The sequence below is a fragment of the Thermobia domestica genome, chromosome 5, assembly GCF_964235325.1.
Source record: "Thermobia domestica chromosome 5, izTheDome1.hap1.1, whole genome shotgun sequence".
Classification (NCBI taxonomy): domain Eukaryota; kingdom Metazoa; phylum Arthropoda; class Insecta; order Zygentoma; family Lepismatidae; genus Thermobia; species Thermobia domestica.
Window position 1 is genome coordinate 81362554 of NC_137458.1, and position 25364 is coordinate 81387917.

The following is a 25364-nucleotide window of genomic DNA, read 5'->3' on the forward strand; positions in this document are numbered from 1 at the left end:
ATCAATTTCATTCTCTATATTATGTCAAATGTATTTGCACAAGTATAACCACTTGATTGTATTTTTCTGCAATATTGAACATTTCCATTAACTTTGCCATAGTTAACCATTGGAGGGACTTGCATTAGAACACCTTGTAACTCGGAAACGAAGTGACGTTAGACCCATGTTAATAGGAACATTGGTTAGGTCCGTCAATTTTGGCCATGCATTTATGACGCACCCTATATATATATATGATGTTACATTCTAGTTGTAGCATATAACAGTTGGACGAGTACACTTACACATATGCGGATTGAGTCGAATAGTAAAAACTCACTATGCTCTCTTCGGCTACCACTTTTCGTGTGCCAACACTGGTCAACAGTATAAATGCTTCTGAGACAAAAATTGCCAATTCTTGTTAATTTTAGGATACTGATAACAAATACGGTGTACGAAATTTGTTTTTGAACATTAGTTCAGGTTTGAAAGAAATACGTTATCACCGGATATGCTCCGGTGGGCGAATTAAGGGTTTGTTGCAACAGAAACTGTCTGCTTATTTGAATAGTAAACTTCCATTATTTGAATGTTAGTTTCATTACTATCCTCAAGGACATACACACGGGATGGGTCATGCGGGTCTTGACACCCCAATATTCCGACCTTTTAGTAAATTTAGTCTAATTTCAGGTGTAATTTAAAAAATTTTAATTGCCTCAAATTAGAAGTTAGCCTCAAATTGTATTTGGACCACGAATAGTTTAGCATCCCTCCCGAAATAAATTCCTGCGTACGTCCCTGGCACGCTCCTTACTGCTTCCTCACTTCATCGCTAACAAAGAACTATCAACTACTTGATGGTTTATTTTCTATTGAGGAGTTTGCCAGAGAAAGCATGTTTCGAACGTTCTTTTGTAGTTACAATTTGCCACACCGGATGTGTCGTGTTGAGATATTGATTGGTTGGTTGCTATTATTATTATTATTATTATTATTATTATTATTATTATTATTATTATTATATATCGTTCTATGACTGAACTGAGCAGGAACATGTCGCGCAAATGTATTTACAGTGCACAGCAAATTGTTGTTTTTAAGGCAGGGAAACGAAAAGTGGAATTCCACGCCTATCATATGGAAAGCCAATCACTTGTACTTTGGCGGTAAAGTGGTAGATATGCACAAGAAGTGAGCAACACATATATGTTGTAATATTTACAAGCTTGAGGGACTGGCTACTTGGAAAAAGACCATGCGTGCCACTTGCAGTTCAAATGATATGGAAAGAGTCGACAGATTATACTTCATAAATGTCTATCCAAAAAAGAAAAAAAGTGAACTGCTACTTATTCAAATATTCCCTGAGATGTTCGTCACTGTGACACACTTTGTAGAACTAAAGGTTAAACAACCTCCTGTAACCTTAGTCCAGTGTTTCATCCGAAGAGGAGTAAAAGGCGAACAAAGTTTACTCAGGTTGTCAAATTCTGCTGCAGATTCATCTTCTTCCACCGATCCTAACTTCACAAAACCAACATATCATTATCTATTCCCCCATATGATGCTCAACCTGAAAAATATTACCTGGGGTTGTCAAAAAGTGGCGCAAAACTATTGGAATCGAGAATCAAGCAGTGGGGAGCTTATTTTGAAGATCTAAAAGTGTCCGTGTTTTGAACGAGTCAGAATCCCTAAACAGTATTTTCAGTGGAAAGTGACATAATACGTTGTAATAATGTAGGCCTAACTGGTCTTATGAGTAAACTTAACATAGAAAATAATCCCTATCAACGGCGGCTATTCATAGAGGCATCAACACTTTTCTCAAAATATATTCTGCGTAAACTTCCACAAATTGCTGAAACTAAAATCAGGTAGGGAACCCTTATTCATCCTCAAATTCGCTAACTCCTCAATGATCCTGAATTTGATGCAGCGTTAGAAGAAAAGGAGAGGATTGCATGGGATTACTTCCGAAAAGTGGTGACGAATGTTTTGGAAACGAGCGTTCTCAGAACTATAAGGAAGTAGTGGAGAACCTAATAGTACCTCCTACCAAGGAATGGGGTGTAACGTGTCACTAAAAATGCATATGTTGCACTCTCACATATATTTGTTTCAGAAAATTGCGTAGCAGTCATTGATGAACATGAGAAATATTTCTAGAAAGCTATATCTATGATGAAGAAACGATATCAGGGCCACTGGAGCACCATCTGCTCTTGTCGATTGTTATTGGACGGAAAATTCCTAATCCTTTTTTCAAACAGCACACATACACACACACACATTCTCATGGTAGCATTTTAAGGTCAGTTTTATTGTGAAGAGAATTACCTATAAGTCATGATACTTAAATAAATAGTAATTTTTGGATTGTTTTCATTTTATAGTTATCTCACTTTTTCGTACTTGAAATTTGGTATTGTCCAGCAGAACTGAGAAATATTTTTCCCTGACAACTATTCTAAATATTACAATAAAACTTGGCAGATGTATTACTTACAAAACTACAGTAGTTTTAAAGGTATTTTCTATTTGGATACCTTTAGCCGGGGCTGTAACAGAGGGTGCTACATTTGGAAAAAGGGATTTTTAGACGGGAAATTCTAATTTTGCCTTAAATTTTCCTTCTCTTATATGTCATGTAAACATGGCCATAGTACCATTTGCAAGCTTGGTTTATTCTGAAGGGAATGACATATGAACCACGATACTCGAATGAATAAAATTGAATCAATATCTACTTAAGTGAAAGGCCAAATAGAAAATTCAAGAATATAAGTGTCAAAACTACATAATTCACACTCAAGTATTTCTGTCGATTACACTTAAACTCAAAACAAATTCAGCATTTATATTTTTATTTTCGTATCAGTATGTCATTTAAAGTCATGTAGATTTTCTTGTACAGGGTGGTTCATAAGTCTTAGTACAGTGGATTATTTTGAAATAAAAAAAAAACATGATTAAAACAAATTTGACTAGCGAGACTAAATTCGGACCTCGATTGATGCATACGTGGTGAATGTCGGCCTTCTCGATGGCCTCCATCCTGGATCCGGGTTAATTTTTTAAATAGTAAGGTATTCATGTGACACATCAATTAACACTGATTTTTGCAGGGGAATGCAGTCTTGCAAGCAGAAATGCATGATCATGTCGCGTTCCAGAGTTACGACGCACCCAAAGTCCCACCTACAGGATGTGCTCCACATGTTACCCGTCCATTGCAACACACAGCCGGAGTCTCTTAATCCAGCCGGAGTCTCTTGATGGTGATGCTATCACAGGTATGGTAAATACGTCCCTGTAAGTGTGCAACATCCCTGAACTTGCACATCCTGAATCTTCTCCTGATACGCCAGGTGTTTTAAGTGTACCCATAAAAAACCCAAAGGAATGAGCTCCGGCAACCGAGCTGGCCACTCCACAGGGCCACGGCGACCGATCCAACGTCCAGGAAAATACAGATCCAAGCATTACCCGCTAGCAACGCATAGTGAGGTGGGACACCATCTTTCTGAAAATATCACTTCAAGGTGGCTTTAGGATGGAGAAACAACGGAAACACGAATTCATGTAACATATCCAGATATCGGACACCATTTAAGGTATCAGTAATTAATACGGGCCCTTTGATCGACCTGTTCCATAAACAACATCACATCATGATATGAGCAGGGGTAACCTTCTTGCGGGATTGGTTGCATGCGGGTTTGCATCCGACTAATATCCGGAATAAATATGAGGGAAAAGCTTGTGCGCTAATACACGTTTTTCTCTCTTACCTGTTCTGTGTATCAATGCAAAACTTGTACACACATTTATTATCCCCTATAGTATTTTGCGAGATACATTCGGATTCTATGCTTTCACCCGGGGCTACTCCAAAGGAGTCCAAAGTTGATGGGAGAGATTTCTGGAGGAAATTTTCCCGATATACTCCCAATTTCCCCTCTCCTAGTAGGTTATAATCCCCAATATATAGAACCTCTGGAAAGCTTATTCCACGCTGAAGAGGATGAGCGATAAAATATGACTTTTTAATGAACAGTGTTGATGAAATGCTTATTTCACTGCGAGTCTACGATTTTCTTTATATTAACAGGGGTAATGGGCCCAGGGACTTACTGCTTTGTCCGTGACACTATTTTATTGCATTACCATGTCTTTATTTTGTTTATCGAATGGATTAGGTTTGGTTCGGATGTCCGGATGACAGGCTTATGTCCGTTCCTTTTAAGATTGAGCTGTATTTTTTTTTTATTATTTTCATGTAAATGCACATTTTAGTGAAGTGACGATATGGGTGCGAAGGTAAGATAGGTTCAAATATGGGGCTATTTTTCAAATCATTCTATAATCTTTATTTTGCACATTCAAGAAATTTTATTACAATTAGTACAAATAGTTAACGATAAATGCAAACAAGTAGTAGTATATCAGTGGTTTATGTTAACGAATGCATTTCTTAACGTAAAGGAAAATCCCGTAATTAGTACTAACACATTAATGATATGTAGTGCCGTATATGGAAGAAAGAATGATCAGTTTCAACTATCGATCTGAATCAGTTCGCATGTATTTGTGTCAGTCACTGTGATTTGAATTTGCATATAGCACTGTAATGTTCTGACACCTAGCCGGGATCCAGTAAAGGAGTTGTCCGGGACATGAAATACTGTGGTTATCACACCGGGGGATCGATCATTCTAAATTATTTTATTGGCAAAATATATCGGATCGTTTAGCCAGGATTTCGTAATTGGGGTGGAGTGTGACATGAAATAATATGGTTATCACACCAGAGGCTCCACTAATCTTTATATTTTACTTGCAACGTATAATGGTTTTCAGGGATAATAAAATGAGGATATGTTGGTAAGTATTTTAATAACAAACTAGGAAGAAATCAAGAGTAAAAGAATAAAAAGAAATATTTTACAATATTTACGTTAATTCTTTGTTCATTCAAATATAACAATTTTCCTTTCATTATGCCCTCAACTATTATAAAAAGTACATATCCTCTATTATAAAAAGTACATATTCAATGGTCTTGCAAAATAGTTTACAATATCAGCGTTCCTTTCTCTGTTCAATCAAATGTTAACAGAAATTTCTTTCCACATAACATTTTTGTTTTCATTATTCCGCCAACTACTGTTTGTTCCAAATGACAGGTTAAACGAACAGTAGAAAACTGTTTCTGAGTGTTTGACACTACAAACAAGTGATGAGGAGAAATTATGATTTAAAATACCCATACGGTTACTGAATGGCACTATATTTTCGAAAGCTTCAAATTTCAATGACTAGTAGCAGAAATTTGAGAATTCTGTAACTTTTCTAGAAATTTGCCAATAACATCCGGGTGAATCATTGTTATTATTTTCAACCACATATCAACCGCGTAGTTTTACATGTTAACACAAATGCAATAGTTTAATAGTCATTTGTAACTATCTGTATTATTGACACATTTCTTACACTTCAGGATTATTGGAGCTTACAAGGTTGTGTTAATTCTAGTTTTTTTTAAAAAAAATACGTGCACTTATCTGTAACAGTTACAATATAATGCATCATCATGATGGTATATCAATTACAATTTATAAAATACTTTGCTATGGTTGGTTAAGTATCACACCTGACAAAATGCAATTATATTATGTAATTATTTTGTCAATATATTTACTACATATATACAAGAAAAATATTAACATGGTAATTATGAATGAAATTATTTGTTATAATTATATTAATTTCATAACTGTTATAGGCCGTGTGAAACTTTCTTCGTAAACTGCAGTTATAATGAAGTACCATTTCCATGTTGCTCTAAATTCAAGAATATCACATTGGGAGCATACAATTGTATTTCATTGAATTCTTATCAAGTGAAGTGAGTATCTTAATTTTAATTGAACCTTTAGATACACTATTACGTTCAGTCAACATGAGGAATAATCACTTGCTCTGCTGTCCCTCTCTCTCCTGTTCCTTTATTAATAGGTTTCTAATAGTTTACTCTCAAATTTCATTTGCTCATTTTTTCTTAACATGTAATATCGTATTAAAACTGTATTTCGCTTAGTACAGTCTGCTATATTTACGAATTTTCAAACCATAACTTTAATGTACTATGAACAATTAATATACAACATATTCTAATAATAATCATAAAATATTAATATGAATATTGAATAAACGTATATTAAAGATGATATGTATTAAATTACAAATATATGTTAATAATTGATAGTTGAAATATATTCAATGATACCATATATTCATCAATAAATTCAATATCAGTGGAATATATTCAATATCAAAGAGGTAGCAAAGTGTAAAGAAGAAAGTTAGAAAATGTGAAGATATATCACAGGTTCAAGGTATGAAATTTCAATAACGTACTTTCTAAGAAAAGAATATATATTGTATATGTGTGTATGTCTGTGTATCGGTGTGTATATACTAGTATATATACAATATATGTACGAGTGGGCACACACACACATACACCTATATATATACTATATATACAGTGGGTCTCAAAAGTCCCCTGATATAGGGTAAGTCTATTATTATCACAGATACAACAACATGTAAGAGAAACTATATCCAAACGTATTGAATCTCAAGTATAATAATTTTTAAAATTGGACGAGCCGTTTGGGCTGTTCACTCTTTATTCGTCCAATGTTAAATGAAAATCAAACGTTGCCATTTACCTGAATTAGTGAATGAAGTTACTGGCGATCGGAAGTACTGTCGAAGCTACTATATTAACGTGTATATGGCCAACCTCCACTTCAAACATGCCCTCATTCACCATATTCTTACAAAAATTGTCCTGTCATCTTTCGTCCTGTCATTCTCTTCCCAAACCCACGTAAATGACAACGTTGCATTTTCATTTAACATTGGGCGCGTAAAGACTCTACACTCCAAACGGCTCTTCCGTTTTAAGAAAAAAATCCTTCACTTTTGATTGAAAACATTATATTTGGAGGCGGTTCCACTTCTTACATTTATAGTAACTCTGATAAGAGGAGACAGCCTGTACACACACACACACACACATATATATATATATATATATATATATATATATATATATATATATATATATATATATATATATATATATATATAGGATGACTGGTAATTCGATGCATTTCTTGCAAGGGTATATTCTATTGTGCAGTATTGTGAAACATTTTCACCTTTACGAACTGGGGATTTAAAATCAATAGTTTATGAGTAATTTGCACTTGTATGATTTCTTCGAAATTTACCGGTTAAGGAGAAGTACGCGAGGAGGTTTTACCCTAACCCATTTCTACATATCGTAGAGCCTGAAATTTTGCACGTGTAATTCTGCATACCCGCGTAGGTCATGTGGTAATGTACAGCACGTAAATCTGCACCAGTGATGTGTTAAAGGTTCGGACGTGAAGTAAGATGTAGCGGTACAATATTTATTACTGCACCTCAGAAAGCAGCGTGGCAACATCGCACAATTATTTACCCCTAGAAAATGACTGCATGGTTGGGAAGAGGTTGTACGAAGATGATGTGCGGTCAACGTTGATGTGCGACAAATCGCGAACTATGGCGGATTTTATTCCAAGGTTCGTGTATCTGTCTGGCCAACATTTTCGAGCAGTGAACGAGTGCATTGATTTCTGGACAGCGAGCACTTTTTGTCAGCATGCCACGCTCTGGGATCTTATAGAATCCTGCAACGCACGCAGCAGTGAGACATAATATGTCCTGCTAATTGTGATATACTTTGCTTGGAAGGCAAGTAGTAAAACCGCATGCTGACCACAAATGAATGTGATAATCACTTTGGTATCTTAGTGTTGAACACAGACTTAATTTCCTGATGGTATGCCGACACGCTGTTATTGGTTTGACTAGGTTTTCTCTGATTTTCTTCACTCCCATCGGGTAAAGACTGGGATGCTAACTTGTAGAAGGCCAAGGCCACACCGACCTAAAATCTAACACACCGACGTACCTCTACCAAAGGAAGTCCGTGTTCAACTCTGAGTGACCAAAGTGATGATCGTGTTTATTTGTAATCAGCATGGGGTATTACTTGCTTTCCAAGGAAAGGATACCACAATTACCAGGACATACTATTCCTTACTGCTGCGTGCTTGCGGGACTCAATGAAATCCCAAAGCGTGGCACGCTGACAAAAGGTTTTCTCTTACGAGAAAGCAATGCACTCGTTCACTGCTCGAAAATGTTGACCAGATAGATGCATGACCCTGCGAATGAAATTCGCCATTGTGTGCGTTTTTTCTTGACCGCACATCATCTTCATACCACCTATTCTCAATCATGCAGTCATTTCCTATTGGCAACATCTCTGCGATGTTGCCAAGCTGCTTTCTGAGGTGCAAGAATAGATTTTGGACTACTACACCTTACTTCACCTTCGGATCTATAACACAGCAGCGACGCAGAGTTTTGGGCTTTACATTACCACAGGAACTACGCAATAATGTAGAATTACACATGCAAAATTTCAGCGTTCTACAGTATAGAAGTGGATCAGGCTAAACCCTTCTCGCGCACCTCTCCTTAATCGGCAAATTTCAAAGAAACCATACATGTGCAAATTACTTAGAAACTATTATTTTCGACCCTCGGTTCGTATAGGTGAAAATGGTTCCAAAATACTTGTAGAATATCCCCTTGCAAGGAACGCAGCAAATTACAAGTCAACCTATATATATATATATATATATATTCATTTTCATTTATGTCACATATTAACATTTTAAAGCATATTAAGTCTAGGCTTACACAGAAATTTCAACAATAGATGATTTGTATTAACAATAGGTGTTTTAGTACTTATCTCCAAGCAGAGTTCTTCATCCCATGAGACAGTGTTGCACACGTTTACAATTTTAGTGATTCTCGCAGCTCACAGAAATGGTATTTCGTGCGCACACTTTGTGGTATTTCGTGAATTATTATCGGGTTTCCATGTTCGGAAGAACGTTGGAAAATGTCCCTGACATAGGAAAAACTAGCGTTCCAGTCTACACGTATAGGCAAACTTGCGGCTTGCGAGCTATCCCGTGTAGACTGCTGCCTAAATAACAATGTAACATACAAGTGAAGCAGTATGAATTAGTTGTAGGACACTCAAATGTTCTACGTGACGATATTGGCTCCGTCCCAGGGCATATGAGTTTGTTGTGAACATCGTGTCCGTGGATATTGCTCTGTACTCCTGTTTTGTTTTATATTTTCATTCCAGTAATTATACTGTTCAAAAATTTTAACTTTTTTTCTGTCCTTCAAATGAAATTATCTGGTTTTAATTAATGACAGGTAAAGAAATCATTGGTGGAAACCGAAATGTTCTATCGTGTCACGTTTTTGTTGAACAGACCACAACATATTGTACGAAAGGCACATATTTACATGTATTTACTATCCAATTTAGGCTAGGAAGGCGTATTATATTACTATTAAATTTTCCTGACTTACCCTTCTTTAAAATACTTTCTTTCGTCATTTACGCTTGTAGACATCTTCTGGAGTCTCCCTGGTGATACATCAGTAATAGTTAGCAAGCAAAATTTCAGTCCATTTTCCATTCTGACGCTTTTTAAATGTGGAAATGCCTTGATGAAACCGTTCTCCGTGTTAATCAGTTACGATGTTTTGAGAGAAAAATCAAGATGTCAGGGCAAAATTGTAATTTTAGTTGCATCTGGCATACCATAAGTTGAAATCTGCGCATCATCTCACTAACAGTAGTGTCATAATTTTCATCTTTTACATTTCAATGAAAAGAAGAGCATACCAATTTAAATGAGAGCCAAGCTAATTTCTCAATTTCAGAGAGTTTATTTGCAAACTCTTCATCTTGGTTTTAGTCTGTGGACCAATAAATACTCGTTCTTTAATTTCTGCCTCACTTATGTTAGGGGATTTTTCCTTAAGGTGCTTGAAATCTATACCTTCTTTATATAGTGCTTTAACAAAATTCTTCAAACCAAGCTTGATATGTAGTGGTGGCAAAAATTACCTCTTCAGGTTTCTGAATTGCTGTACGAGATGTGTTCCTGTTGCATTGAATAATATCTTGTCTTTGAGACCAGTATTTATGGATGTTGTTTTGTCACTACTGTCCCACTCATATAAAAGTCAATAATACTTGCTGTATTCTTGTTGCATTCCTGTGAGAGTACCAATAACTTTCAAGTCCCCACACACATGCATTTCTTGTATTCAATGAATTCCAATATCGCACACATACCTTCATACGTCTCCTTTGTATGAGGTGCATATGCTACAGAAAGATATGAGTGAACCCTTCCAATATGAAGAAGCACAGCCTTCAGACTTTGCTTCGAGCTGTCAATAAACAAGTGCCACTCGGTGGGATTATGTTCATGTCCCAAAGACTGAAATAAGCCATCTACATTTTTGCAATAAGCAATGCCTACATTTGCAACAAAATACTGTCCAAACTTTCGTTAAAACAAACTTATTTTAACATCTTGAGCTAAGAAATTCCAATCTTGAATCCTGGAGCCCAACCATCCCGCTTTTCTTTTAGGAAGATTAAGGAAGTTTCATACATACCGTTAAGCTCTTTTGTGTGACCAAATGAGGTAACCTGACTGGGATATAAAAGGCTGAAAGTCTACATCTTTGCTGCATGAAGGTATCTTCTTGAGAATCAATAGTATAATGTTCTGGAGCTTTAGGTGCTGGAAGATCTTCACCGTGGAAAACTGGTCGGATACTTGACTTTAAATTAGAGTACTAAATCTTGTATTTCGAATTGCAGAGGAAACCTTTTACATCTGTCAAGCAAAAGTAAGTCAGTTACATGATCTATTTGATCGCGCCAAATCATAGGAACAGCAAAGCTCATAGAACTACGTTTTGTTTGTAGCCAGTTTCTCAAATTCCTGGAACACGTAGTGTTGGGCCCAAGAGTTTTCCCGGTTTCCACCTCTACAACCAAAGCACAGTTCATAAGCCTTTTACCTAAATTCAAAGCTACATTTTTGAGTTTCAAATGTAAATTCACCACACACATAAAAAACTGATTCAGATATATTTTTACGCTTACGGTACCTTACACTCCACTGCACATATCTAAACGTATTTTACTTGAAACGCAGATGCACAGCACACACTACCACAAAGGACACAACGCTGCAAATCCGATCACTCCAAACAAACCCTACTCACTAAATAACAATACAATTGAACCAAAAATTACTCAAATTGTGGAATATCTGGCAGCAGAGTCAGGCAACACAAATCTGACTCTCTTATCACTAGATATTAATGGGTATAGACTCTTAGGCAATAGAAGAACATTGTGAAATGAGGAGAGCCCCTCTTTAAATAGCGTATTCCTTCTGTAAAAATGAAAATTGTCGCTTGGATGATGTTTAAATAAGTGTATTTTTAAGGTGCATTACGTATGCAACAATTTTTAATTACATTTCTGCCTCCCCACTTCTCTAGTGGATAGCGTGCGCGCTTTCGGTGCACGGGGTCTCGGATTTGATTCCCGGTAGGACAGCATTCTACGCCGCTGAGGCTGGGATTCAAAATTAAACTGTAGACCCAAGTCTCATATAGCCTCGCTGCTAACAAGGTACATTGAATTCTAATAACCACCCCCAAAAATACGGTACTTTACAAAAGTTCAAACTTTTCCATTTTTCATAAACATTGGTACATGACACATAAAGGTAATCACAGATTTGATTTTCGCATGCAATAATACTTAAGAAATATATATTTCCATGTAAAGGACATATTAAAGGAAGTTGCGCAGTGTTATTTGATGATCATCGCCTGTATTGTTTATCCTACAGGCCGTAATTGTGGTCGTAAAACTTGACATATTTCTTCGTTAAGTAACATACAATTTAAAAAAAAAACATGAATATACGTGCAAGCCTGTGAACAGTTAATTTTAATTGTCTCCGCTCTCTCTATATTGAGTTCGTGTCCCATAACTCCGTATCTCACTGGTACAATTCGGTATTTATTTTAGACTCTAATATATTTGCGGTACAATTATAATTATAATATGATAGCATTACTTTTTTTCTTATAAGGTAAGGGCAATCAAATGTTAAGATGTCTTTCTGGAAGACGATGTTTGTTCAACTCCCAATGTAAGGATCTCACGAGTAGTTAGTTTCCCTAACGCGGATGCTAACGCAACTTTAAACTGAGGTACATTCGGCTAAAATTCTACTTGATTTCAAAGGTTCCAAATCTTGTGATGACAAGGTCACAGGTAATTAGATATATTACTTATAACTGGGTCATCCAAGGATGATTTTCGGTTCTCAGAATTGGTCCCAGCAAGTGACCTATGAAGATCAGGTGATTCTGCCAGGTTATCATAAAATAAGTGTTGCTATTCAGAGAACGTAGAAGACGTACCACTTAACAGAAGCAGTCAAACTTGGTAGGAGTAAATTTGGAAACATGCAGAAGCGATTGGTGAAGATAACAAAATTGATTCCTATTTACAAGATCAGAGGTATTTGTGGCGGTTTATAAAGCCAAGTAATTGCAGCATAAAAACAATGGTGCTAAGTGATAATGAAGGTTGTAATTATTTCTCCAGTGGGTGTCTTGGTATTGCAGCGCTACGCACACCCTCTAGGCAGTGGCGGACTTACGGGACAATTTTGGGCTGAAGCTCTCTTTAAACTTCCGCGATGTCTAAAAAGAACAAAGTCTTTCTTATGCTCATAAGTGTCCATCTCCCCTCCCTCAAAGTCCAGTATTTCGAAAAACAAAATCTCTTGCGGAGAAACCTTTCCCACAATGTTCCTCCATCACTGTTCCTGGGTTAGTTGCGGTGTAGAAAGGGAGACATAAGCAAATTAAAAATTAACAATCCAGAATTGACGGGAAGCACTTTACTGACAAGGAACGGACATGAACGTGTCACCTAGACATTCGAATCAAATCTAGCCTATGCACAAAAACGTAGGTGTATGACGGTAAAATTCCCTCCAAAAACCTATCACATCAATTTTAGATCCTTCTGGAGTGTCCCCGGGTGGAGGCAAAACAATCAAATGTATCTCGAAAAAAATGCTATAAGGAATAAGAAATGAATGTACCAAGTTTTGTTTTGATAGACAGAATAGGTATAAAGGAAACTGTTGTTAGCAATACGCTCTGTACAAAACCGAACCTATAACCTGATCTATAAAGATAGCACAATATAAGAATTATAAACACAGTACTCTTTATTCTGATATCAAGGATTGTACCACAATCACTGTAAATTGAGGCGTGTTCCATAATCATCACTAATATTGTTCCGCGACATGTCGAGAGGGAAATTGAGGATAAGTAACAAAAATATCTTCCAAAATATATATTTTGTGAAATTGTGCGTCTTCTGAGGCGACACCGGAAACTGTGCAAGTCAATCTGCGAATTAAATGATATTTGAAGGGTCCCAAAGTGCACATAGGAGAAACTTAAGATCGGGAAGATAAAATCTTACAAGTAATATCAAATTTTTGAGAGGGGATTTCCCCCTCATCCTTCCTGGTAAGTCGCACACTGGTACACAATTGCAATATACCTTGAAAAACTGGGAGTTTTACAGGTAGGAGGTATATCCTTAAAGGCACAGTAAGAACGGAATTATCAACAAAATGGCATGGGTGGGGGTGTTGTTTGATAATGTAGTTTATCCCAATACAATTGTAGTACAGTTGCAGTTTAAAAGGCACTGGATTCATTCTACAGAGATTGTGGCACGAGTCTTGATATCACGATAAACAGTATTGCGTTTAAATTTCTTATATTGTATTCTCTTTATAGGTCAGGTGATAGGTTCGGCTTTGTATGCACAGAGCGTATTAATATAAAACATTTCGCTTCATACCTATTTCGTCTATCAGAACAAAGCTTGATACACTCATTTCTTATCAAGTGTAGTATTTTTGAGAAACATTTGAATTCTGTGTATTTTCTTGAAACTACGTCAGATAGGTCCAAAGTTGATAGGAAGGACTTCTGGAGGGAATATTCCAGACTTTCTTCAAATTTTGCGTGTTCAGGTATGTTATGGTTCCCAATACAAAACACCTTGAGAAGCTTGTTTCATGGTGATGTAGTAGTCTAGACTATTGCATCAATGAACAGTGTTGATGCAATAGTCAACGTTCTTCTTTATACTAACAGGGTTAATGGGTCAGGGGGGCTCATTCTGTTGTCCATGGAACTTAACTTTTCGCTCATGAACATATCTTTGTTGTGTTTATCAAATGGACTAGGTTTGATTCAGATGTCCGGATGCCACCTTGATACAACATATTCAGAGTCGAAACGTGTTCCGGGGGCCGCGCTGGCTCAGTGTTAGAGCGTGCTTGGGGTGCTTGGGGTGCCGGGTTCGACCCCAGCCCTCGCTAAGTGAACTTTGCGGTGGACAAACACCGTGTGCGTGGGTTTTCTCGGGGTTCTCCCGTTTCCTCCCATTTTATTCATTTCACCATTTCATCCATTACTCATCATCACCGTCTCCTTTAGCCTAACCGGCATAAACGTGGGACGTAAACCTCAAAGATTTCATTTCTTTTTCATTTCGAAACGTGTTCCTGATACACTAGATTTTTAGGTACCCCCACAAAGAAAAGTCACATGGAGTTAAGTAGAGTGATTGCGCTCGAAATGGTAAAATAAAGCAATTCCTAGGGGTTTGGCCTTGTCTGAAGTGTTTTCGAAGAATCTGCTGTACCTAACATGTGGTGTCCCTCCGTTTTGCATGAAGACGGTTGATTCGAGACGCCTTACTTGCTGTAACTGTGGAATAACAAATGTGATCAGCATGTTTGCATATCTCTGCGAAGGGATGGATCATGTCACAGGCACATTGGGACCATTGTCCTCAGAGAAATACAGTAAGGGGATAAACTGGCCAGTAAATCCATACCACACATTAACTCTAGGTGAGTGCAGGAGCACTTCGTTTATTTAGTATGTTTTTAGCCAGTCATATGCGGCAGTTGTGGGTGTTCATAATAGCTGAACGTAAAAGTGAGCCCCATCATGATCAAGCATTGTCGAATTCCAAAATGAAACGCAAATATCAAATGACCATAGGTATCTGTGGGATGCAGTTAATTTAATATTATTACCTTACTAGCAGCGTTCACCCCGCTTCGCTGCGGTCACCCCGGAACGCAATAAACTTTGTTACTTTGATAATTTTTACTTTTTCGCTTTCAAGTGATATGATAAAAACCATAGAAGATTGCAGTAAATGTTAACATTATATCGCCTGTCATTTATGTTAACCCGCCCCGCTTCGCTGCGGTCACCCCGGAACGCAATAAACTTTGTTACTTAGATAATTTTTACTTTTTCGCTTTCAAGTGATTGCAGTAAATGTTAACATTATAGCGCCTGTCATTTATGTTAACCCGCCGAGTGACACGGTCATGCGGGTTGCATATAAATACGTTTATTTTTACCTATGATGATCTAACAAAGGATTTGTACGTTATGGACACTTGAATGGTCAATTATCTCAAGACACTGGTAATTAAAAATTAAAGTGATATGATAAAAACCATCTAGGGTCCAAATCCTAATAACCCCCCAAAAATAAAAGAAATTGGTTCAGCCGTATTAGCGTGATGAGGGAACAAAGGATTTGTACGTTCTCTTTTATATATATAGATAAGAATACCTATGCCGAATTTGCCAAACAGTTGAACACGGCAGCCGCAGATGTATTGACGCTTGCCTTCGCACTTACCACGCCACTGTTACTCACGGATTTCTACACGACGCACTAGAAACATTTTGAATTTCTTTATGCGTTACACTCCTATGACCTGTTCCTGGTCTCAACCATAACATGCCCGTCTCTTCTAACTTTCTCACCCTTTTAACGGACAGGTTGAAATGGGACCACAATATAAAAAACTTCGTCAGAAATATGGCATCAGCACTATTGTTCGGCGTATGTTTTACTAAAAAGTTCTTTCGGACAATGACAGCACCGTGCTAGCCCTCTTGGTACCCCATTCGTAGCTTGGTCTTGCACGGCACTACAACGTAGGTGTTTACTCACTCCTACGTGTATTTCAGTAATAAGAGGTGTGGCGCCACAATTTGTCAGTATTAAACCGCTGTGACCTTATTAAGGTATGGTTCTTGCTTATTTTTCTTCGCCCAGTTTTTGCCTTGTGATCAATGTGTCCCGGGTTCTATTCCCGGTGAAGACACATGTGGATTTGATCTCATGCTAAACTGTCGGTTCCGCCCTTAGAACGTCATTATCATCATCACTAAAGAACGCAATGTCAATACACCATGGGCTCACTTTGCCCAGGGACATACACGTGAAAGACCTGCCTTTGAACATTAAAATTTATAACAGTAATTTTGCTAAATTTTAAGCTAAAATTGTGACAAAAGGCCTGGCTTGTCTATTTACAGTTATTTTCCGTTCCTGGTTTCAATACATTTTTCAGAATATAGTCAAGGTGATTTTCAGCTTCCTAGGTTGTCTGTACTTCTGTCTTATTGTGCGTTATACAAGAAAAATCTCATCCAATTCCTTACCAGGAGGTAGTGTGCCTAACATCGATGACACATTCCCGCGCTTGATGACAATGGTGATACGTTGTAGAAGGAATAGAGTAGCTCGGGGGTCACCAGTTTCGATCGCTATTCGATTACCAACTTCATTAATGAAAATAATTCCTTCGTGACCCCACGACCCACTGATTTCTATTGCTACTGTTACAAACCAATATTTATCCAGTAGGTTTGTGTATTTTAATCTTCTGTCGGATTATCTCAGAGTGTGTAACGTACCTACTACCCGATATAAGCTCAGACTTCGGTATCGTTCCTGGGAAAGAGAGTGTTTAAAACTCCCTTCATATTATATAATTAATAATAAAGGCAGGTATGGATCTATCAAAAAGGAATATATATATTCTAACTGGGTTAACCAATCCCCATAAACTATCGCAAATACGATAAATTCCGTTCTCTTGTAGAGACTGCAAAGTGAATGGATTATTATACATAAATATATCTATAAATCTAAAAAAAACAGTGGATTCTAATTAGGGAAAAAGAAAAACTATATCCATGTGATTTAATAACAATTTATATGGTTAAATATCAAAATTGAGTAGATCCAACAATAACTTTGATGTTAACTTCTTCAAATAGGACCTTACAAAAAGCCTGAAGGGCTGGTTACTACATCTCACTTAAAAAAAAAATATTTGCAAATTGGTCCCTATTATCTTACAAATTAAATATTTTAAACAATAGCGATATAATATGTAAATTTTACAACTTACCAATACTGCAGAATAAATAAATACGTAATATATGAAAACTGTGCCAACTTACTTGCTTCCCACTTAACAACACCAAAGATTTTAATTTAAATATCACATCTTTTAATATTTTAACACATAACTATAACTTTTAAGAAACGCATACCATATGGAACTAGGATGAACTACACATGAGTTGAATACACCAAAAAAACCATACACTTAACTTTTATGCTTATATTGTGTTTTATAAATTTGACTTCCATTCCATATCACAAACGTAAACCCGAAGGTAACCATGAACTAGTACAGTAAATCGACGTAATCCATTATCAAAGTCTGATGTTCCCAGTTTGAAATATAGCTTCATTATGACGCTCGCCTGTTATACACCAAATCATGTACAGGATAGTTCCTCATAACGCCGCTAATGGCGCTACCAGTTTTCAACTAATCGTAACAGTATTTTTTTTTTAATAAACATGTAAGCCTTTACAAGTGGCGACGAGACCTGCCTGAATTGAAGAATGGAGTATGTTGGAGGGATCAAACGTATCGGAAGGTGTGAAATTCCAGACTAGTGCTTTTTCATTTTTCGATGGTACATAGGTCATGCCGTGGTTTCTTTTACCATCAGAGTGGCAACCACCATTTGATTAATTTATTGAAGGAACTCCCGCTGAAACGAGGGTTCTACAAATGATGTCATTCACATTATGATATCGAAATTGCCTTCCAGCACATTTTTTTACATGGAAGACCATACCAACATATGCGTTGCAAGCAGGACAGTGGTGAGGCCCCCAAATATTAGTACCTAAGCGTAGAGTATTAGCAATACGAAAGCTATCATTAGAAAGGTATAGGCCAAGTGTGTGAGAAGGTAGAGCTTGAAGCCATATACCGTTTTTGGAGGAATAGACAGCTAACAACCTGGCTTTGTCATCTAGGTTATTAGTTGATGATAGGACTGAAGATAAACGAAACTTAACTATGGGTTCATCCCAAACAGACTGGACATGTCATTTGTCTTTAAGAGGGGGGATACATTCCAACCAGACTAGTCCATTTATTGATGCATTCTCGTGTATCTCGAGTCGAGTGTAAGTCAACCCCGTGTTGAGCAAGAGATCCGATTATTTCTCGTGAGCTATAGATAGACACAACAAAAGAAAGTATGGCGATAACCATGGGTCGACGAATGACAATGCCACCACTCTCAACCAGTGTGGAAGGTTGTAACCATGAACTGTCTTTCAAAGAACAGTTTAGTATAGATTCCAGTCCTGTTCTAAGAGTGTGGTCGATTTTTTAAGTAATTTATCATTCTGCCAGGAATCACAAATGAACAGAAGACTTCATAAGATAATCCGAAAATAGAATTGATTGGAGGGAGGTTCAGCTGGTGTCACGTCAGAAGGGCCCGCATAAAAGGGCGAGGACAAAAAGGCCCGAGTCTAAACGGCCCGCGTCAAAAGGGCCCCGGTCATAAGGGCCCGAGTCAAAAGGGCCCCACGACATAAGGGCCCCGCGACAATTGGGCCCGGGTCAAAAGGGCCCTGGTCTTAAGGGCCCGAGTCAAAAGGGCTCCACGTCAAAAGGGCCCCGGTCATAATTGCCTGAGTCAAAAGGGCCCACGTCAAAAGGGCCCCGCATCAAAAGGGCCTCGCCACAAAAAGGCCCGAGTCAAAAGGGCCCTGCGTCAAAAGGGCCCCGGTCATAAGGGCTCGAGTCAAAAGGTCCCCGCGTCAAAAGGGCGCCGGTCACTACGACCCGAGTCAAAAGGGCCCTGCGTCAAAAGGGCCCCGGTCATAAGGGCCCGAGTCAAAGGGCCCTGCTTCAAAAGATGTCGGGTCAAAAGGGCCCCCGGCAAAATGGCGCGAGTCAAAAAGACCCTGCGCCAAAAGGGGCTCCGAGTCAAAAGGACCCCGCGATAAAAGGGCCTCACGTCAAAACAGCCTGAGATATAGCCTGAAAAGCATGAGAAATATAAAAATGCTTATTAGATTAAAAGTATTCAGTGAACACCACCTGATTTGTGTTGAAAGAACGTACATGTGGATCTGTATACAGTGTTAGTCAAAGTTATTACGACAGCCCAGTTACGATTCATGTGAACAGAGGAAAGTGTTGCAGGTAGGTATTGATCAGTGCCGTGTCATGGTGCGAGAGAGCAGGGCAACGGCCCTGGCTGCCGAAGTGTGGTGGCGCAAAATTCGGGAGTAAGAAATAAAAGGAAAGAAGGAAAGGAAAAGAAAGTGGAAAAATTACTTGGAATATTTTAGATCAATAGCAGATAGTGTTACTCTGTTAGGAAAATCTATGTACACCCAACCACAAAAGTCTCTCCCACCTAAGTGCTCTAATTCCTTAACTTGGGGTCCAGGTAATTTGCAGTTGTGAGAACGCCTTTTCAGATGCAACCCAATTTACACGTAACTTTTCTCGGCACTGACAACAGTTGGTAGCACTGAATCAAGTCTTTATGCAAGTAGAATTGTGAGTAGATGACGCACGAAACATTTCTCCATTCCGAGATGAACCTCTCTGGTTCAGAGCGTGTTGTCCAATGAACATCATATGTTAATCTAAATATTGTTGTGTATGTAATGTATTATTTCACTATAAACTGTATATTCAAAGAAATAAAAACACTGATCACACATGAATCATAAAATGCTTGAAAGTAGACGAAAATATCAAATCTAGAACAACTGCTGGAAATAAGTTAGTAAATGATTGCTCTCATTGAGAGACCTTCTCCAATTCTTCTCATTCCATTTTTTTTTCTTTCTGGAAGACAGAAAATTTTGCTTGTCACACTGAGTATGTATTGAAATTGAAATTGAAACATTTGAAAAAGTTAGAACCTGACCGGGATTTGAACGCAGGTCCGCCGAATATAAGTTCAATGCGCTAAACACTTACCTACCTATCTTCTGCCTAAACTATTAGCTAGTTAAAAGCATTGAATGTAAGACCATACACAAAATACTCGTGCTAATACTCGTATAAGGAGACGTTCCTTATGAGTGTCACAATGATTTACTCGAGGTTTCCTTCTTTAACTCAAAAATAATAGATATAGACTTCGTCAATGAAAAAAAATATCGCGAAGCGTTCTTCAAGATGAGGTTACCTCATTGTTTTTAACTGGTCCCGTTTTATATTACTGCAATTCTTCCTCACCGTAACTTCCAATTTCTAAAGAAGAAAAGCCGGCAGCCATTACTTTCGCATTCTTTGAATTGCATCAACACGTGTAGAAATAGTGTGTGCTATGTTTATGTAACATAGCTACTAGTTTATTTTCTTATCTTTGTATCAAGTGTGAAAGCAGAGAACTGCCATTTCAGTGACCCGGGTTCGAATCCCAGCGTGACACTTATTTTTTCTTTATTCGAAGGTATTGTTTACGTAATTCATATTGTAATTCTGTTTATTATTATTATTGTAATTATTATTATTATTATTAATTATTATTATTATTATTATTAATTATTATTATTATTATTATTATTATTATTATTATTATTATTATTATTATTATTATTATTATTATTATTATTATGCGTATAACTGTATGAATTTCGATGGCAACTGTAGCCGAATATTAAAAAGTGAATATGGTAGAACTATTAAATAAAGTAAAAAGATGCGTGTAATTTTATCATAAAATTATATGGCGCTACGAATTTTATCTTATCGCAAAGGGTTATCGTCGAATATACATGGTTAAAAGAGCACTCTGTTGATCAAATTAATAGAAGTTGCTAGACCAGTATTGGCCACCGGCAGAAAAAAATACAGAGTAACTGCAAGTCGAGTGCGTACTATTGTACAAGAGTATGCTCAAAACCTTTAGAGAACTATCTTCGTGGCTTGGCTCACAATTTTAATTTGCAAACCACGTAAGCAGTTTGAGACAAATGACAATCGTATTTGGCATTTGGAAAGTTAAGCAAAAATGATAATAAACTTATGTCCAATATAAGTTGGAAGAATTTCAAAACAGATTAAGGTAGCCAGAATTTTTCAATGTAAGTTCACATACTTTATATATGTGCAACTTGTGATTAAAAGGGCTAATGTCAACACGAAGTAGTTTGGAGTATATATATTATTCATATTAACATTTGCTTTTTTTGTAAAAGAAAATATCCATTTATAGGCGTTAAAATTTGACGAACATCTCATTTTTGCCAAAAAGTGAGCCGTTTTAGACACTGGCCCTTTTAGACCCGAATCACATATTATATGTGATTCAGATAAAACGTCCAGTGCTTATAAATCCGAAACGGCTGAGAATAAAAAGATGAAACAAAAACTGAGATAGGAAAATGTCATAGGGCGCATCACATGGTGTTGTTGTGGTGACTCCCAGGGCCCTTTTCACCGGGGCCCTTTTGACGCAGGGCTCTTTTGATCCGGGCCCATTTGATGCGGGGCCCTTTTGGCTCGGGCCTTTTTGACGCGGGGCCGTTTTGACCGGGGCTCTTTTGACGCAGGGCCTTTTTGACCGGAGCCCTTTTGACTCGGGGCTCTTTTGACTCGGGCTCTTTTGTCGCGGGGCCGTTTTGACGGGAGGCCTTTTGACGCGGGGCCGTTTTGACTCGGGCCTTTCTGTCCTCGCCCTTTTGTCCAGGCCCTTCTGACATGGAATCGGTTCAGATTCATCTAGAGAGAAATTACTACAAGACTTTATGAGAGAATTTAAGGACAACGTACCTTGGCGTTACATTGCAAGTGTACAAACATGTCCGAAGGATTTATAAAATAATTTGAATATAAATTCAATGATGTTTAAGCACAATTAATGGATTTTCACAAATTAACAGAAAGTTTAATTATAGAATATTGTGATAAAGTTAAGACTGCAATTGTTGGAACATTTTGGCAATTAAACGTAAGTTGCATGAACAGTTCATTAGAGATTTTAAAGACGACTTTTCTTGGTTTATAATATCACGTGATAAAGTGTTATCTGAAGTTATAATTCTAGAGTGTTGTGATAAAGTTTATTGGTGTGAGACTGTAAGATGTCAAAATCTCACTTCTGTTTTTAAATTTAAAGTTTTCAATTGTTTTTATTATGAGATAGAGCTTGCTGATGATATCAATTGTTGGATTTGCCTTCGGAGTAATATTTACAAAGTTAAAACCACACGGAATGGTATTTTTGTAAGAGATGTTTGAGAAAGTGGTTGAGTTTAAATCGTAACTGTCCATTATGTAGAAGAGACTTTAAAATTTACCACGAAATAATTCCGAGAAGTGATACACTTAATGATGATACAGAGTTTATGGTGCAGTTAAAACTTTTCTCGCAATAAATAACCTAGAAATGAAAAAGAGACCGAAAGTGAAATTGAATTAGTAGAAATCAATAATGAAATTAAAAATACAAATAGACGAAGAAGGAGACGACGGCGTACGCGAAGAACAAGAAGAATATAAAAAATGAAATTGAAAAAATAAATGTTAGAAGAACTGTAGTATTCGTTTAAAACATGTCAATGTATTACTTAACTGAAAAATCTAAACACAAAGAATTGAAACCTGTTAAAATTCTAGATCTAAATAAATCTAAGATCAATGAAATTACAGCTTGGGATCTTATCTAAACGAAGAAAGGTTCAAAAGTATTAGTTCATTTAGATGATACACTTAAAACTATATTACCAGATAGATACAACAAAGACACTGAGCGAGTACAAAGTGATTTGAAAAAGATGAGAATATTTATTCATTAATAAGGTTTATAAAAGTTTAGTAATGGATTTACAAAACGTAAACTTATTTTGAATCAAATCCTAGAAAGTAGATTAGGAATGGAAAACTTTTATGATAGTAATCATCCATGTATTGTGGGTTCCTGTCACCACAACATGGCTCGTCCTCAGGTTGCGGAGCAAGAGGAAGGCCTGTAGATATAGGAATTAGCTGCGAATATACTGAATAAGCAGTCACGGACAAACGAAAAAAGGTGCATGGAATATTAGAAGTCCAGTAAGTTCATGTATCCAAGATGGAAAACCTAGGCGCACGTGGATCGCGCAGTTAAGAATAGAGGTGTCCTTCGGGATTCCATAGGCCATGACGGTAATCATAAAAATAAAATTTCAAAAATATTTATTTGTTGTAATAAATAACATGAATTATAATAGACATACTATTAACCAGTTGAAACAGCTATGCAGAGAAAGGAGTATTAAAGATAATTACCGACTGCGGAAAGCCATATTTATTTTCTAGAAAAAGATGATTGTCTACATTTAAAGAAAGCCTAAGAAGAGAGAACATATTCCCATTCCAAGAAGACATCTTTACGAAAACGAAACCTAAAAGGCTAGATGGAAAGAAAGCTTTAAAACTGTTCCCGTTTGAAGAAGAAGTAATTGAAGAACCAAGAGTGAAACCTAAATCACTATCGATTGATGTAAAACTCCAAGACTAAGCATTTAAATCAAGAATAGAGACATGGAGATTCAAAACAGATTATAAAGAACACGATTTTCTAGAACAATATGTTACTTTAATATCAAAGGCTTTAAAAAATAGAATAAACATAAGCTTAGAGAAATATGGTCCGTTAAAGGCTAATCTTTTGATAGACTGTCAATATAAGAAAGGGAAAGTAATTCAAAACTCACTTAACACTAATAACAAAGAGTTATTCCAATCAACCCATCTAAAAGAATTCATAACTGATGCTAAGAAGTATTAAGAACAAGAATGGATTAGTTTCAAGCTAGAGGTTACGGATGGTTGCATTGAATATAAGCTATTTAGAAGCTAGTTCTTAATACATATACACCATATAGAGGATCATCATACATAAAACTACCAGGTGAAGTTAAAAGGAAACAAGCTGTTACTAATGTAAAGAACAAAGATAAAAATATTCCTTGTATTAAATTGCCGCTGCATTACATCCTGTTGAAGAACATTCACAACCACCATCAAAGTACAAGTATGTTTTTATAGGCTTAGAAGAAAAATTAAGATATTAATTGTCCTGTAAAACTGAGTGGCATCCTTAGAATTGAAAGAAGACTCGATATATCAATTAACGCTTATACTTACATGGGGAAAATACATGGGGAACATTTAATATCATACTCTAAACAAAAAAGACATGTAAATTTATTATATGTAAAAGAAGAAAATAAAGCACACTATTGTTGGATTAAAGACTTAAGTATTTTAGGTAGTTGTTAAATAACTAAATGGAGAGTTCGAAAATATTTGTGATAGATACTTTTAATACTTTTACTCCAAAGTTGCATTAGATAAATATGAGAGAGATTGTTCTACTCACGAAGCTGTTAAAATAGAAGCACCACTACAAGATATATATATATATATATCGAATTCAATAACTATCAATATACGATAAAATGTCATTTGTGGTTTATGCCAATTTTGAATGTTTAGTGCATAGGTTTATGGGATGTGAAGAATGCTATCCAGAAAGTGAATTATATACGAAAAAATATCAACAGTATAAATCCTCTGGGTTATTTTACTATTTTGAAAAAAGAGATGGGACTAAAACAGATCCTGTTGCGTATAGAGGTAAAAATGCAGCTAATGACTTCATAAAAATGCAAAAGAAGAACCGTAAGAAATATCAAATGTATATAAACAAAATAACAAATTACCTTTAACAAGTAAAGAGAGAAAATAATTCAATGAATCTGAATGTTGATTTTACTGTAAAGTAACATAAACTTCTGAGAATTAAAAACATCACGACCATACAACTGGAAAGTTTGTGGCTGCATTATGTAATAATTGAAATTTAAAAGATAGAGTGCGAAGGTTTGTGCCAATGATTATACATAATTAATTAGGATATTACTTCCAGTTATTTATAAAATAGCTGCAACGTAATAAAGAAAATAGATTTAATACCTAATAACGTACAACGATACATATAATTCAGAAAAAACGTTGCAACTATCAAAGTATTAGTTCATAGATTCATTTAGATTTATGGCATGTTCTTTTGAC